This window comes from Schistocerca gregaria, chromosome 1 (assembly GCF_023897955.1).
Source record: "Schistocerca gregaria isolate iqSchGreg1 chromosome 1, iqSchGreg1.2, whole genome shotgun sequence".
Lineage (NCBI taxonomy): Eukaryota > Metazoa > Arthropoda > Insecta > Orthoptera > Acrididae > Schistocerca > Schistocerca gregaria.
The window spans coordinates 237089262-237107497 of record NC_064920.1 but is presented as its reverse complement, the minus strand read 5'-3'; positions in this window follow the sequence as shown (position 1 = coordinate 237107497).

Sequence of the window (18236 nt, the reverse complement as noted above, 5' to 3'; positions counted from 1 at the left end):
AAAATGTTCTCCGTTAGCGAGGATAGATGCTTCCACCCTCCGTCGCATGGAATCTCTGATGCGCTGATTCAGCCCTGGAGAATGGCGTATTGTATCACAAACGTCCACAATACGAGCACGAAGAGTCTTTACATTTGGTACTGGGGTTGCGTAGACAAGAGCTTTCAAATGGCCCCATAAATGAAAGTCAAGAGGGCTGAGGTCAGGAGAGCATGGAGGGCGTGGAATTAGTCCGCCTCTACCAATCCATCGGTCACCGAATCTGTTGTTGAGAAGGGTACGAACACTTGGACTGAAATGTGCAGGAGCTCCATCGTTCATGAACCACATGTTGTGTCGTACTTGTAAAGGCACATGTTCTAGCAGTACAGGTAGAGTATCCCGTATGAAATCATGATAACGTGCTCCATTGAGCGTAGGTGGAAGTACATGGGGCGCAATCAAGACATCACCAACAATGCCTGCCCAAACGTTCACAGAAAATCTGTGTTGATGACGTGATTGCGCAATTGCGTGTGGATTCCTGTCAGCCTACACATGTTGATTGCGAAAATTTACAATTTGATTACGTTGGAATGAAGCCTCATTCGTAAATAGAACATTTGCACTGAAAGGAGGATTGACACATTGTTGGCTGAACCATTCGCAGAAGTGTGCCCGTGGAGGCCAATGAGCTGCTGATAGTGCCTGCACACGCTGTACATCGTACGGAAACAACTGGTTCTCCCGTAGCACTCTCCATACAGTGATGTGGTCAACGTTACCTTGTACAGCAGCAACTTCTGTGACGCTGACATTAGGGTTATCGTCAACTGCACGAAGAATTGCCTTTTCCATTGTAGGTGTCCTCGTCGATCTAGGTCTTCCCCAGTCGCGAGTCATAGGCTGGAATGTTCCGTGCTTCCTAAGACGCCGATCAATTGCTTCGAACGTCTTCCTGTCGGGACACCTTCGTTCTGGAAATCTGTCTCGATACAAACGTACCGCGCCACGGCTATTGCCCCGTGCTAATCCATACATCAAATGGGCATATGCCAACTCCGCATTTGTAAACATTGCACTGACTGCAAAACCACGTTCGTGATGAACACTAACCTGTTGATGCCACGCACTGATGTGCTTGATGTTAGTACTGTAGAGCAATGAGTCGCATGTCAAGACAAGCACCGAAGTCAACATTACCTTCCTTCAATTGGGCCAACTGGCGGTGAGTCGAGGAAGTACAATACATACTGACGAAACTAAAATGAGCTCTAACATGGAAATTAAGCGTTTCCGGACACATGTCCACATAAGGTATTTTCTTTATTTGTGTGTGAGGAATGTTTCCTGAAAGTTTAGCCGTACCTTTTTGTAAGACTCAGTATTTCTAGCATAGTCAACATCAAATCTTACGGGGATACCGTCTGGGCCAGATCTTAACTGTTTTACAATCCCAGATAGACTAAGCACTATGTCAGCCATCTTTCCTTCTTGGTGCTGCAGTTTATTTTAGGAGATCGCGTACACCTTTCGCTGGAGAGAGAACTTTTTAGGAAAGTTTGGCAGCGGCCGTTGAACAGCACGAGGGGGTAGCACGTGTCGGCCCGTATAACAGTCGTGTAATTGCACGCAGGTCCGCAGCAGGCAGTCGGCAGCGCGGACAGCGGACGTCGGACGCACGCGTCGCGCGCTACGTGCCGGACGCGCCGATTGGCCTAGTTGCGAGCCGTTCACGTCCGCGTCATTCGGCCGGCGCCGCCGGATTTGTGACGACAGTCCAGAGCAGCGGCAGCGGCGGCGGTGCCGGTCCAGCGCTGATTGCGACTGACAGCCGCTGGCCGCGTCACGTCTGCAGCGCTGCCAACTAGCGCGCTGTCCGGCGCTCCGCCCAGCTCGGTAGCCGTGCCGCTTACTCTGCAAGCCGGTGATCCTACCATCCGGGCGCTGCCGTGTCAGGCCATGGAGATTGTAGTGACAGTAATGTTTTACATAAGCTGCAGTTGTCGTTTTGGTTATCGCCGCTTTTGTTGCTCTGCCGCAGTTATTCACCACTGCCGCTTGACACCTATCCTCTTTGTTTCAGCACAACTGCTGTAGCCCAGATTATCACGTCGGACGCTGTTCATTTGTCTAGAGTTTATTCTTGAAATACTGTCCAGGCAATAACAGTAAATAGCCCACATAGGTCAGTTTGCCAGCCGGAGTGGCCGAGCGGTTCTAGCAGCTACAGTGTGGAGTCGCGCTACCGCTACGGTCGCAGGTTCGAATCCTGCTTCGGCCATGGGTGTGTGTGATGTCCTTAGGTTAGTTAGGTTTAAGTAGTTCTAAGTTCTAGGGGACTGATGACCTCCCATAGTGTTCAGAGCCATTTGAACCATTTTTAGGTCTGTTTACTGATGTTGAGTCGGCTATACAGCCGCTTTGATCACCGCAGTAGGGCCGTTTTTTCTCTTTTTTTTTTACGTACACTATCGACTGTATTTGTCACGATAAGGATGGTTTCAAAATTAACACAGGTGTCCGAAAACAGGCACTGTCAAGAAATAAAAGACAAAGATACGTCTCAGTACAACTTCTGACGAAGCTACAATAATTAATAATTATAAAACAAGTTTTGGACCTATTTTTTACCTGCAGCATGCTGCAGGTTCTCAAAATTTATTTGATACTGCAAAGCCCGTGTTGTTAAGAAGAAGAAGAAGGCAATGTTGCTTCGGACACGCATGCAGCGACTATAGCCATTATGAAACACATGAAATGTACGAGTATGCAAAGTTGCGAATACGAAAAACGACCAGCTACATAGCTGAATGGAAACAATGAAAATTTGTGCCAGACCAGGACTCGAACCCAGATTTCCTGTTTTACGCGAGCAGTCGCCTTAATCGATTTCTTTTTTTCATTTTGTTTGGTATTGTTTGTTGCGTTTGGTATGGGCGGACGTCACAAGACATCCGTTCAAGTTAATCATTCATGCCTTGAATCAGTTTTTTTTTTATTACAGAGAGCACGCAGCCCTCTGACCGAACACGCTGAGCTACCGTCCCAGCTTTTTTTATTGTTCTCAGTTTGTTCGATTTTGTTCGTTGCATTTGTTCGGTGCGGATGTCCCACGACACCCGTTCAAGTTCAGTGTTGAGCCGTTGACTCAGTCTTTTATTATAGACAGCAGCTAACCCTCTGACCGAACACGCTGAGCTACCGTGCCGGCACCCGATTCGGCTATTCATGCCTGTCTCAAGACCATGACCCAGCTTCCGTATAACTTCATTGCTGCATCTCAACCTGCACTCGTACAAACACTATGTAATTCCCTTGGAAGGGAGGACATTTTAATTGAAAGTCGCTGCCTGGTATCAGTGGATCCTTTATAGAATAGAGCTCCCACTTAAGCTTGAATGGCGGGAAGCTCTTCGGACTGCCTGTCGTTCACTTCATTTATTCAGTTCATACGGACACACCCAATTTGGGCACTTGTACCCAGTTAGGATGACACTGTGACAGAAATGGTGTTTGTTAAAGAGCGCTGACAGAGGTTGGGTGCTGCGTTAACTGGTACCTAACTGCATGAAGTAATTTTGAGGCGATTTATGTTTTGCCGAGCAGTTACGACGGCAGATGAGCGAAGGGAGGGTTGTTAGAGATAGTTGGTGAAAAGGCCGCTTTACTGGCATCAGCTCGAAGAATAAGGAAGGGATGTGGAGGCACGTACAGCACTTGGGCCTGGGAGCCCCGGGTACTGCCTCCACACTCCATGCAGAAGAACTCACGTGGGTGGACAGCTGGCCGTAGTGGCTGGAACCGAACGACTGCTTCGGTCGCAGGTTCGAATCCTGCCTCGGGCATGGATGTGTGTGATGTCCTTAGGTTAGCTAGGTTTAAGTAGTTCTAAGTTCTAGGCGACTGATGACCTCGAAAGTTAAGTCGCATAGTGCTCAGAGCCATTTGAACCATCTGAGCGGGCGGACACGGCCTGTGAAGTAGGAGACCCCATAGCCACGGACAATAAGGTTTCTCAGCAGGCCTTACTATACTGTCACAGAGGTTTGCACCAAGGTGTTCTTACAACTTCTTTAGCCGAGTCGTGACGAGCCGCCGTTGTGTTTTTTAGAGTCAAATAGGCATCCGTGTCGAGCTGCTTCCAGTGCGATTGGAGAAACCGCATCTGGATTCGGATGCTGACAGTAACATCACAAGACGCCCCAGTGGATGGCTGTTCTATGCTACGGTTAGCGATTGGATTGCAGGAATTGAATTCGCTCGTCTTCTGGAGGAAAACTGTACTGGGAGTGGATAATTATGCGATTGAGGTACAAAAGCGTTACTGCATTGCGACTGATTGCTTTAGCATTTCGAGAGTATCCCACTTGGAGTGTTTTTGGAAATGATAGTGGGGAGACGGAGAAGTGAGCGGATGGATTTCGGCACTGGCCTTGAATAGATCGGTTCAGGCTTTTATTCTGGTGTATTTTATTCGTTCAGATGTTGCCCACCTGCCGAGTTTGATCGTATATTTGGGTCTGATCTGGGAACACCGTCGTGGGTACTGGAAAAGGAGAAGGCGATCCACGGTTTCAGTCGATGCAGAAGCACACTCGTCGCCGCGCTGCAGACTCCCACAGGTGTATTGTCTGTATTTAACAGCTCCGGCGTGTTAGAAACTTTTATTATGAAGCTTCACCGTCCACAATGTGCTCTTTCAAACAGCAGCAGTTGCTGCCCAATTTAAGCATACCGTGGTAGCTTGTAGTTTCACAGCTTACAATCGCTACCAGATGAAGTAGTCCGTTAGAAAGCATCATCCGTAGTTAAAATCGGAGTAGAAGTTAATTTTGCACCACCTCCAAATTTGCCAACTGCACATCAGCACATAACTCATTTAATTAAACAGGAGCTTGTATATAGCCAAGGTTGTTTATGCCCATTCAGGTCCAGTGTTAACAGTCGTTAACGTGAATGTGATCAATTACTTCAAAATAAACCATTCCTTGGTCACTTATTAATTTCATTCATTCATGTTGAAGGCAGCAGGAGATATTTTCGAATATTGTATACTGTGCAAACTTCAGTTTCACTCCTAGGGGTTCAAATTAGTCGCCTGTGTACAAATATCGTGTTGCGCTTAATACCACAGCAGTGTAACTGAAGGTGGATCTGTTGCCACAGACTATTCCGGAGCATAAATTCAATAGACGTGCCGCACATATTGAGACGTGACCATTGATCCAGCAAATGGCATCTCTCATCTTTATTTTATTCAACATTGGTACCGACGAAGATATTTCTCCTCTTTATTTTATATTACAGAAAGATTTTATAATATAATGCTCGTAAATATCGTCGAGTTCTTATAAGAATTTGATTTTGACCATACTTAGCATTGCAACACTCAGTAATAACTAAAAAAATCCAATCAACCAACCTACGATGTTTTAACTTTTGTCTAAAACAATTGAACGAGTTATATATACAACTCAAAATTCCTTCATTCCTTAAAATTCCACAAGATTAATAAAAGCAGTATAGACGAAAAAGGGTCTGGATGAATGATTTGAGATGATGTGAGTAAAAGCATAATGAAATAATATCTGAAGACAAGCAATGTAATATTGATTTGCAGACAAGTGAGAAAGTTCTTATGTAGAAGTGGGTCTTTGACATGGGGGATACGATAGTACATAATTTAACCTTTATCTCACTGTGCTGAAGAGCGTGGGCAGTTTTCATTGTATGTACCAGAGGAAGGAACCGGGAATTTCAAATACTTGAATTTTTAGAGCGCTCATTGATCAGGAGTCCCCCCCCCCACTCCGGTTAGGCCGGAAAGAACTAGTGGCGAGGCGGCAAGAGGGCACTTGCGCTAGGGACTCTGAACTGGATGGATGCAACTTGGTAATGGCTGAGCATAATTACTCACAAAGAGGAGATAGAAATGGAATACTTAAGGCAATAATCATTCACCATAAGTGAATGTCTTCTTTTTCAGCTTACATTAGGAATATTTTTAGTGAATTTTGGACGGGCGAAAATCTGTGTAGGCAGGTAGAAGTTGTGCGTGTGATAAATTTGTGTCGTTAATTTGATACGTTAAGTTTCATTATGTCGATAATTAACTTTTCGCAACAGTTCGGATTCAAATAAAGGTTTGTTGCTATACTTTACTCTGTATAAAGAATGCATGTGGCGAACATGGGTAATTTTATCACCTTGCACGTAGCACATGCGGCAGACGAAGAAGAAGAACGGTGTGGTTTGAAAAGTGCTTGGTACTGTTAACATTAAGCAGGAACTAACAAACCTTTTTCGTATACTTTTCAGGTGAGTAAAATAGTTAAATTCGTTTTTGTATTTGTAAGAGTAATTTCGGAATTTTGAGCAATCGGAGATTGCAGGGGATAACATTATTTTTACGTAAAAGTAAATCCGAGAATGGAAGTAATACCAGTAACACGTGGGAATAACGTATTGGAAGACAAATTTTTGAATGTGGGAAACTGTGAAAAATAAACCACAAGAATTAGAGGACCTACTTCGGGTATGGAAACTGTAAGTACAGTGTATAATAAAAGTGTGATATTGTGTAACTTTTGGAAGGGAAGAATGAAGCACGTTGTTGTAAAATTTCATGTACTATTTTGGAGGGGAACAGCAATTGAGTCCATTCAGTCTCAGCTACGATAATTTTGTGGTTCCTTAACCGAGTCAGTTTATATAAGCGGATTTTCTTAAAAAGTCTTAACTAGATCCCAACTGAATAGTGGGAGTCGTTGCAATCTGTCAACCACGTGAGCGAAAAGTAAATAACCTGATGTAATCATTAAAAAAAAAGCTACATATGAAAACTGATTTTAAAATGACGAGAAGGTAGCGATATAGATGCTAAACTTTGCAATTACAAATATTCATTGCTTGGCTAAATAGCTAACACGTATGTGTGAGTAAATGCAAGAGATCGAATGTTTACGCTTGTGGAAACCATCTCACCTTGGCTTTGCGTCTCATGTGGAGAATTACGAGACCAAAGTAGTTTCATATAAATTTTAGAGATAGTAACATTTGTCACAGTCAAAGAACTCAGTTGCAATTGTGAATTACTTGTCAACAAGCTTATGTGAAAATATAGGGAAATGAATAAAAGAAAATTTTGTAAACTCAAATAAGATGGGCTAGTGGTTCTTTATTACAATCATTATTAGGGCACCCGTATTACTGTCGAATGATATGGAAATATATAGAGAACGAGTAAAAACCAAATTCCGCAAATTCTAGTACGATGAGTTACTGTTCTCGTTACAAACAAAGTTAGAGCACCCGCATTATTGATAGAATGGAATAGATATTCTTTAACTGGAGAATTTAAAAAGTACATGGAACGAACAATGTCTAAGAGAAGAGAGCTGGATCTGTTATGTTGGGAGTTATAAAGAATATGGTTTGCCTAGAGTCGTTACAACTATACTTGGGTGAAAAAGGGTTCAAATGGCTCTAAGCACTATGGGACATAACATCTGAGGTCTTCAGTCCCCTAGGCTTAGAACTACTTAAACCTAACTAACCTAAGGATATCACACAAACCCATGCCCGGGGCAGTATTCGAGCCTGCGACCGTAGCAGCTGCACGGTTCCGGACTGAAGCACCTAGAACCGCTCGGCCACAGCGGCCGGCTTAGTCAGGAGAACTTACAGATTAAATAATTATTCGTTGCGCAAACTTTTGGCTATTACAGTTTGCTGGAGACATAGATTCTCTCACGATAAAACAAGTTTCTTTCTTACTTTCAAAATATTAGCAGGGTTCACACAACAAGTGTAGATAACACTCCTATCTTCAATTCTTATTCAAAAAGAGACTCCGCAATATCTTCCCTCAAAACGATACAGCTTGTAAGTTCACCGGGAACAAAAAGTAGTCATCCTGGAGACGTTATTGGAAGCATTATTTCATACAGTATAATTCCACCCCTAGTTTTAATAACAGGTTCGATTTGGTTAGGAATTGAATCCGCAAGAGTGTGTAGGTACGTCACATCCAGATAAACACACTCGCTGAGGACTTGGCTGGGCAGTTCCGCAAAATTACAGGAATGCTGATCTCGGTGTTTTATCCGCTGTTCCAACATATCCCACAGATTCTCTATGGTTTTGTAGGCCAGTCGACATATAATGTGTTACGGGAGTATTCAGAAAGCATTTTACAAGCCCGATGAGGCTTGGTGTTATCGTTTTTATGTGCTCGTGGCAGCGATGGCCTCTTGCGAGGTGACCGACTTCAAATGTTCACTGCATGCAGTTCCCGCCTTAATGTTCTCTCGCTAACGGGTTCAGATGGACCTTCATTCACTGTCTGCAGCGATTCCTGTCAGGCTTCGAAGCAGTTTTGATTCACAAGCCGGGAAAAGCTTCTTGGGTCGCTTTCAGTAACGATATTTTTCCGACCACCTTTCCGACGTCGTGTTTCGTGGCCACGTGTATTATACCACTGCTTGTATACATGTTGAACGGTCCGCCGCAAAACGCCAACAAATCCAGCAACTTCACACACGGTATGGCAATGGGCAAGGCCAAACACGATTGCCGGTTTTCGCCACTCTGTCGCGTCCTTACATTTAGCCATATTTGCGTACAGTGTCTACTTGAAACATTCGTGTCTCACTGCTCGCTACTACCTTACGCTCACACAGAGTGCGCACGGTTCACAACGTGACTCGATCGCTGCGCCCCCTTTGTAGGCTTAACGATTCACCTGCTCATACGCACTGGGATGACCAGTTTGTTATCCGGTGAGCGAATGAAACAGCCTTAAACACGTATTTGCTTTACAAATGAGTAAACGTGTTAAACATTTGACTTTGAGCATTTAAGCAAGAAAAAGTTTACGTTAGATTAGAAATAATGTTTGAAGTTTGTTTGGAGTCACTAAATGTCATAATTACGAAAAGCTGGACGAACAAAGTCAGCATAATTTGAGACCTATTTTAAACAAAAGCTAGTTTTCCACGCTCCTCAATATTTGTAGCGTTTGTCTGCTGAACAGTGTGACGTATAGTGATATAATTTTCCAGGTACATTCATTGACCTATGTAGATACTACTTGCAAAGCTGTGTTGCAAACGTAGTTATCAGTGAAGAAATAAACTAAAGCTTCATGTTTAGTGCCGCAAAACCGACAGAATGAACAGCAAAAATGTAGTAAGAGGAATACGTTTTTCATTTCACCATTTGTGACGGGTGTTAGCAAAGAAAAGTTTCGTGAACGTTTGAAGTTATATGTGAAGCTTGTTGTATTTCGGCAGGTGTTGTTTGGTATACGGAATGGCCACCAGTGCGTTGCCCTCCCGTCTTTTGCTGTCACACCAACCTCCACCCCATAGAGTTGACTGTCTATGGTACTGCAGGTGAATTTACATCTAGCAACAGTTTCTTTTCATTGAACCACTGTTTACTTCCAAAACCTTCTATGTAGCGCCGTGAAACACCATACACTTTCAAACAGGCCTTCAGAGACTGATACGTATATTGTTATTTAAAGTATGTGATATTAAGATGTTAATATACGAGGGTTGTGGGTGTGGGGGATGGGTGGCGTCGTGGAGAGACAGGGGTTAGTTGGACAATGACGGCCAAGCAGCTCCCGGAGCGATTGAAGCCCGGGGCGCGCCATTGTACATTGTATCTACGAGAGGGTGTGGGGGGGGGTGGGGGGGGGGGGGACTGCCTGCCGTTGTCTGCGGTAGTGTATAATGTATGAGCCTGCGTACTCAACAGGACACAGGGATTGTGAATTCTGGGAAACATATCGGCAAAATAAGCAGTACTCGGGAATACTTTCAGAAGGGGCATCTGTTAGCAAGTGTTTGGTTTCTGGCATGGGAAAGGGGGGGGGGGGGGCAACGAAAATTACTAAGAAATAATTTGGTTCGTAGGCTGAAGAACATAACCATTGACATTAATATGCATGGGACATGAAGATGGCGAATTTCGCAGAACCCCAGTGGAGGGAGTACAGTCACACAGTGAGTCACTTTGACGTGAGGCCTGATTTGAGGCGCAGTTTGACTTCTGACCCACGGTTTCGAGCACAAGCACCTGTCCAGCGCCTTTGCTCGTTGAAGTCTAAGCCGGTTCGAGTGGCTAGCACCAGGACGTCAACGCCCATTGACGTCATCTGCTGACTCACTCGATGAAACAAATTCCTTACACGCTGTCAGCTAATTAAATCCTTAACGTACCCACAAGGTCCATCTGGCAAAGAGTGTCGTAGAAAATTGTTAATTATTTCACAATAAATTATTAAGTTCAAAACACATCGTAGACGTTGGAAAGGGGTGATCAGGCACAGCACACATTAGCCCAAGCCAATGACAGGGTATGCAGACATTTGAAACCAAATATGACAATGCGTTCCATCATCTGGGCACCGTTCAGGCTGACAGTGGAAGTATTAACATGTACGCCAGTGGTTTTCAACCTGGGGGTAATTAACCCCTCCCTGAGGAGTGAAATGAAGTTTTTTGAGGGGTAAAAACTAAACGGTACGTTTCTGCTTCAGTAACGAAACCTAATTATTTTCAAAATATCAGTACAGTTATCACAGTTTTGTACGGCTCTAATACTGATTAAGGAATTTATCAATAATTTCTTTTACATCAATAGCATAAATGGGGTGGAAGTTACAGGTTCCTCACATAGTCTACCCACTACACACAGATGTTGTGCTTTGTCTCGTATATCCTTAATGAAAAAAATGAGACATATACGTAACAAATGCTATATCTCAAGAACATGTCTTCTCCAAGTTGTAGATAGTACCTGCAGTAGTCCAGAAAATGCTTCATTACTCACTTCGAAGCACATAAATTAATTGGCAGCACGACACAGCAGTAACTACGTAAGGGCTGTTATAGTGCTGTGCACAGTATTATCATTACTATGAGTGGCTGTGGTGAGACACAAAGCATTAACAGCCTGAAGTCTACCAATTTATGCCAGTTCAGAAGTAAGGAGAGCAGCAATCAAGTCATTTACCAACAGTAAGTATAGTACACACATTTTAACTTGTTTGATTTTAAATGGGGTTGCAGTGTGTAGGTCAAGCAAGTGCCGTAATAATGAAGAGTAATGCAGGGAAAGTTTGTTTTGTAACGAGTATCTAGCCTCATTTTGGATAGTTCGCTTCCTTACATCAGAAGGAGTTGTAGATAGCACTTGCGATGCACCACGAATTCTTTTCTCATTCATTCTAAAACACACACACACACACACACACACACACACACACACACACACACACACACACACACACACACACACACACCAAATATCACTCACGTGTTGGCCGAAAGCTTATTTTGTTAACGTCTTTGCCGGCCGGTGTGGCCGAGCGGTTCTGGGCGCTTCAGATTGGAGCCGCGCGGCCGCTACGGTCGCAGGTTCGAATCCTGCCTCGGGCATGGATTGTGTGATGTCCTTAAGTTAGGTAGGTTTAAGTAGTTCTAAGTTCTGGGGGACTGATGACCTCAGGTGTTAAGTCCCATAGTGCTCAGAGCCATTTTGCTACCGTCTTTTTGTTGTGCCTAACGGTGAAACAGTATCTTCGATGTATGGTGAATAGCTACTATCCTTTTCATGATATTGTAATAATAATAATAATAATAATAATAATATCAACAATAATAATGATAAAATAATGGCGATATTAAGAATGATTGTGGTTGGTATTGTCTGGTGTTATAAGAAATAGTAAGACTGAAATGAAAATGACAGCGGTTGGAAGGAAAGAAGATAATTTCAATAGACAACTGTATAGACAGAATGGAGGGAATAATGTTGGGGGTAAAGGGTTGACAAAGATGAACTACAGACAAATATATGGAAAAAAATGCTGTTGTGTTAGAAGGTGGAGCATTAGCTGTCTTTTGCAGTCTGAAAGTATTTTAATTTCTCTAATAATTTGAAAAAGATTGCTTCCAAGTTGTGCTCTGATACAGAAAATGATTTAGAGGAAATAACAGTGTTGTCTATTGGTACAGTGAGGATTTTAATTTGCTGCGAACGAGCATTTCTGCTGTGATGTTGAGATATTAGTGGAAGGGTTTAAGATAAATGAGGGGTACTGCAATTACTGAGAATTCAATAGAGCAGAAACAGTGTATTATAATCTGAACGCTTATCGGCGCCACCGGCCGCTGTGACCGTGCGTTTCTAGGCGCTTCAGTCCGGAACCACGCTGCTGCTACGGCCGCAGTTTCGAATCCTGCCTCGGGCACGGATGTGTGATGTCCTTAGGTTAGTTAGGTTTAAGTAGTTCTACGTCTAGGGGACTGCTGACCTCAGAAGTTAAGTCCCACATTTCTTAGAGCCATTTTTACTTTATCGGCAAGTAGCCATAATAATGGTTCGTAGGCAGAATTGATATTGTCGAAATAGCATACAACACAACTGCATCGCACTCAAGCATTCACTGCAGTGCCAGTCGGCGTGAGATCACACACGAAAATCCTTGGAGAATAGAATCACCCTCCTTTAAGCTCGAGGGAAATCCTTTTCTTTATTTGTTACAGACTACATTTGTGTTTTCAGTCCAGCGTAAATGATCGTCCAGAAATATCCTCTAGTTCATTGCAGAAACAGAAGAGTTTTTTTCTGTGTTTTTTAGGGGATAATAAGCATTTGTGAACGACTAAGAGGGCTTGCGTTTTGGGTGGGTTAACATTCAAACGTAATTTCTATTTCTGCTCTCATAAAGCAAGTAAGTTAGCATTTACGTACTGGAGAGCTGTGCCCAGGTTTATCAGGCCTGCACCACAGCAGGTCGTCAGCGTTTAAATGATGGCTGCAGTGGGAGAGGAGAATCGATATTTAATGAACATAAAATAATAAGAAAGTTACTGAGAGGGGGCATCTGAGTTTTGCATTTATCACGAACTGACTAAGTCGGTTACGTAATCGTTTGTAGGCGAGATGGTTCCCAGACGTCGGAAGCCGTTTAATTTCTTGCGTGTAGCGTCTCTGCTACTCAGGAATTGTCTGAGTTGCGCGGTAAGCCTTGGTGCAGATTTCTCCTGACTCTTACAGTGTTTATGAGAGCGAGTTCATAGTATAATATCTAGTAAAGTATAATATACTCAGTAAAGTATAGTCTATATAAAGTATAGTATAGTTTATATAAATAGCATATTTCCAAAAGGACTTTTAGATTTTGAAAATTCATAGTACCTACAAAGATGATTGTAGTGTCAATTTGTAGGGAAAAACATCAAGTTTTGTCTCGTGTAGTTCGCTATGCCGAATCTAACCGTTAGGAGCGCTAGCGGCAGTTGCGATAAAGATTGCTGCCTTCACTGGACCCATGCGTGCTAGTTGTGTGTTTTGATTTGAAGAGTCGAAGTCGGTGACAACAGTTAAGCGTAATTTCCGTAACAAGTACTAACCCCTAGTAGGCCTACAATTTATGAATGGCATAAATGTTTTGTGGAAACAGGGTGCTCGGTAAGACACAGGAAATCATTAGATCGTCCAAGCACATCTGACGTCGTTGAGCGAGTGACAGAACATTTTGTCAACAGCCATACGAAGTCGACCCGGCGTGCATCTCGCAAACTGCAAATCCCACATACGACTGTTTGGCGTGAGTTGACAAACAATTTGTATTTGAAATCGTACAGATTGACGATCGTACAAGCAATAAAAGACACTGATAAAATCGCTCACAAGAACTTCTTTGCGGCTATGTTAAATCGATTACATGAGGATGAACATTTCTTGGACAAAATCATCTTTCCTGACGAGGTGATTTTTCACATAAGTGGCAAGGTTAACACACTTAACTGTAGGAATTGAGGCAGTGAAAATCCACGTTTAACATTGCAACATGTTCGTCATAGCCCTAAACTGAACTTTTTTTGTGCATTGAGTAAGAACAAAGTGTATGACGTCTTGTTTTCCATGAGAGAACCATCAACGGGACAGTGTACCCGAATATGTTACAACAATTTTTGATACCATAGATCGATGAGGATGACCAAGAACGAAATGCTTACTTCATGGAAGATAGTGTCTTACCCCACTACCTGGCTGACGTCCGGGATTTTCTCAGTGACCGCTGTCCAGGTCAATGGATTGGGCATGATGCGCCAATTGCATGGCCCCACGTTCCCCAGACCTGACACCACTCGATTTTTTGTGGGGATCATCAAGGATATCGTGTTTGTACATCCTGTGCCGGCTTCTCTACCTGAACTTAGAGCAAGAACTTACGCCGCCATTGAGCAATTTACACTTGAAATGCTACAGTGAGTTTTGGGAAGAAGTGACTTCCGATAGGATGTGTGCAGGATAACCAACGGAAGCCAGATATAGCATCTTTAGTTTAAGGTAAAAAAAAAAAAAAAAAAAACTTGATGTGTTTCCCTAGAAAATAACACCAAACCAAACTCTATACCTTCTTTCAATAAATTTATGTGAATTTTTAAAGTTTTAAAGTCGTTTTTGAAACATCCTGTACATAATATAGTATAAGCTGTTGAATCTCTCGTTGAAATTAAATACTTGATAGCTTGTGTCAAAATCACTTTCTTTCATTCCCGCTAGGAAATATTATGGGCGTCAGCTGTAATCTCAGACACATTCAAGCACTTAAAATCTCCTAAAGTCGACACTTGGCGGTTTTTTTTTAGGATGTTACAACGAGTAAGTCATGAATATTAAATCATGATCAGACAACACAGGTGGATTTTGATACGGAAGGGGTGTGAAAATTTTTTTTTTATGGTGCACTCCACAGGCGTTTAAATACTTTTGCTACCCGTAAGTCTCCTGACACCAGCTGTATTGGATCCATTTGGGATTCAACCGAACGAGAGTGTACGCCTTGAAACCACCTTCTTCCAGTGTTGAGTGAAGGCAGAGTGGTCCCGAATCATTGAGGCTCCCAACGCTTTGCTTGTCTTCTAGTCCCCGTATCACAGTGCTTCGACGCAGCCATCCGAGGAGAAGCCACATGCTATCAAATAGGGTGACTGATTCATCTGCCCATGGGTGTACATGAAACGGTGCTGCCGGTAATATCAGCATTGCTGTCACTTCCACACTGACGACTGCACTGCACGCGACCACCAAATTTGCAACCAAACCTCATGTTACAGCAGTATGTTTGCCTTCTGCACTGAGATGTAAATAGAGACTTGGATGATGTAGTCCAGATCCGCGAAAGCCAATGAAGCCGCCGCGCGGGGTAGCCACGCGATCTACGGCGCCTTGGTACAGTTCGCGTGTCTCCCCCCGTCGGGTATGGGTGTGAGTGTGTTGTCCTTAGCGTAAATTAGTTTACGTTAGATTAAGCAGTATGTAAACCTATGGTACGATGATCTCAGCAGTTTGGTACCATATGGACGTACCACAAATTTCCAATTCCCAATGAAGTCAGAGTGATGTGCAAATTTTCCTGCAACGACTTGAAGCTTGCGTTTAGATCAGTTGGGTCTTTTAATGGTCCTACAACAAGATTCAGAAGTGGACAGCTAATAAAAACGTGGGCCTAAAAGGACGAAATTATTTTCTTGTCTTTCTCTGTCTCGCGCACTTCTTTTTTTATATAGGGAAAGATTCTCGGGGAAATGGACACGTGAAAGTTAAAGTGGACGTATTTAACCAATGACAACAAGGGTATACTACTTGATATAACTGCATTAAGCCCTAAAAATGTAACTTTCGGCCGGCCGCGGTGGTCTAGCGGTTCTAGGCGCGCAGTCCGACTGCTACGGTCGCAGGTTCGAATCCTGCCTCGGGCTTGGATGTGTGTGATGTCCTTAGGTTAGTCAGGTTTTGGTAGTTCTAAGTTCTAGGGGACTGATGACCAGAGTAGTTAAGTCCCATAGTGCTCAGAGCCATTTTTTTTTTTTTTTGTAACTTTCGCCTGTAACGCAGTTGCTAAGTTAATGTGAGTTATAATCGTGCGAGAACGACGCGAACATCCGGCTGGATTCCCGAATATCCAAGATATAATGTGAGTTAGTCTGAGTTAATAACGTAGTTGAAATTAATTAAAGTTGGCATATTTGCTAATGTATTGTGTGCAAGCATGCGCAGTGTTGTTATTGAATAGACAACTTGTCTGTATCATCTTCTAAGTTAATAACATTGTTGAAATTCATTAAAGTTGGCATATATTTCCTAAATTAATAAGTGCACAGAAACTGCTAACGTGCAAGTAGAAAGTTCACATATATTTCCTAATGTAATACGTACAAGTAGGCACAGTATTGGTATTGATTAGACAGTTCGCCGGTATCTTCTAAATTAATAACATTGTTGAAATTGATTAAAGTTGGTAAATATTTCCTACATTAACAAATGCATATAAACTGCTAATTGGCGCTATTGACATTGAATTGCAGGCTGGTCTATACATTTCAAATTAATAGCATTGTTGATATTGATTAACAAGTTTGGCATTATTGATTCTGATTAATATGTTTATCAGTATCTTCCAAATTAATAACCGCTTCGAGACAGTTAGTATATACTATTGATACCATTTTTCCTTAAATGGCCTAAATACATTAATAAGCTTTGCATTATCCTGCAGAATATGTCTGGAGCTCTGTGCTATGTTTCTGAAACGTAAAATATGTCGAAAATGTTGTCGCGGTGAGAGGAGAAGTAGTTGTGCTTCTGTTTTCATTTGGCTGCTGCAGGACACGACAATATTAAAATGCAAACGATCAGTTTCCTTGTTGATCCACTACTGCCTATAATAACGGACATTTTCAGCCATTCTCTGACTCTCAGCGTCTTCCGAACACAGTGTCGATCAGGAACTCATAAAACCTCTATCCCGAAATATATATGTCAAACAACCCTGTTGACTATAAGACCATTTGCATTCTACCGCTATTATCTAAGAATTTAGAACATCTAATTCATCTTCAGATTACACATCACCTAACATCAAATAAACCCTTAAATTAATACCAGTTTGGTTTCCAGAAAAATGACAGCACGACCACTGCTCTTATAGAAGTGACTGACGAACTGAGAGAAGCTACGGGCAACCAAGAGGCGAGTAGCACGCGGATTTGAGAATTTTGCAAAGTTGACATAGCAGTGTTAGCATGCCACATCGAACAAAACTAACAAGGAAAGTCCCAGAATGTCAGGGGCGTCTTGACCACCCTGAATAAATTTAAATGACTTAGTTTTGGAGAAGTACCATGCTCGTCAGTACCCTGGTACGAATAACGAAACCGTTGGCAGCGAGTTTCGCGTGTCCATTATCGTCAGAAAGGGGAGACGTAAGTTGGACGACATAATGGGTTTTGATTCGTATTGGAATTTAGGCCCTCTTAAGCATGAGATTAAGGCAAAGAGTATTTTTTCACCATCTTGAACGAGAATTTTATTGAGTATTTTCGTAATGCTCAAGCACTGATAAAACTAACCCGAGACTAAAGGCTGCGATTGTCTTTTAACCTACACAAACTCCTGCTTTAATCTTAGCTGATATGGATCCAGTCGCGACGAATGACACTCGAGAACTGGTCGGTAACGAAATCCGTATGTGATGATCTTCGACGATGAACTACACTTTCTTATGGTTTCTTTCGAAGTCTTTCTTGGGTGTCTTCCCTCCACATGGTTCGATTTACGCCAGAGTATAACGAGCGGTGGGTGGCGAAGCGCTTTCGCTAGTCCGTTGTTCACGATGGAGGTCAGAGACCCTATTAATGACAAAGAAGTGTGAAGTATGTCATCATCTGTCGTTAATGTTAAATCTCACATGTTCGTTTGAGAAAAGTTTTCATTTAATGAAGGACTAAGGAGATCACTGATGTAAAAATTACATCACATTACATTTTTGGAACAACGTATTAACTACAGCTTTCTTATAGCCTGCTAGCGAAATGGTTTCTAATTCTATAATATATTCCATAGGCTAAGTCATAGATACCACACAAGACCTTCAGCTCATCCTCATAGCCATGCAGCGTACACGAAAGTAAATTGCCTGCTGACTGCTTTTCACAGCATATTAAGGACTGGACTGTCTTTTAGATCTCATTTATTTATTAGTTTCTTGCATCTACTAACACTCGTTCTTACACGATTTATAACTGTCCACAGTTTCATCGAGTGGTTGAATCCTTCCATCTTCTTACTGTGGTCAGTCACCAAATTTCGGTTCTTATGTCAAACTAAGCTCCTAGTTCTTTCCAAACTGTGTTTCAGACGAAGCCCCGCAGTTCTTCGTCGTCATT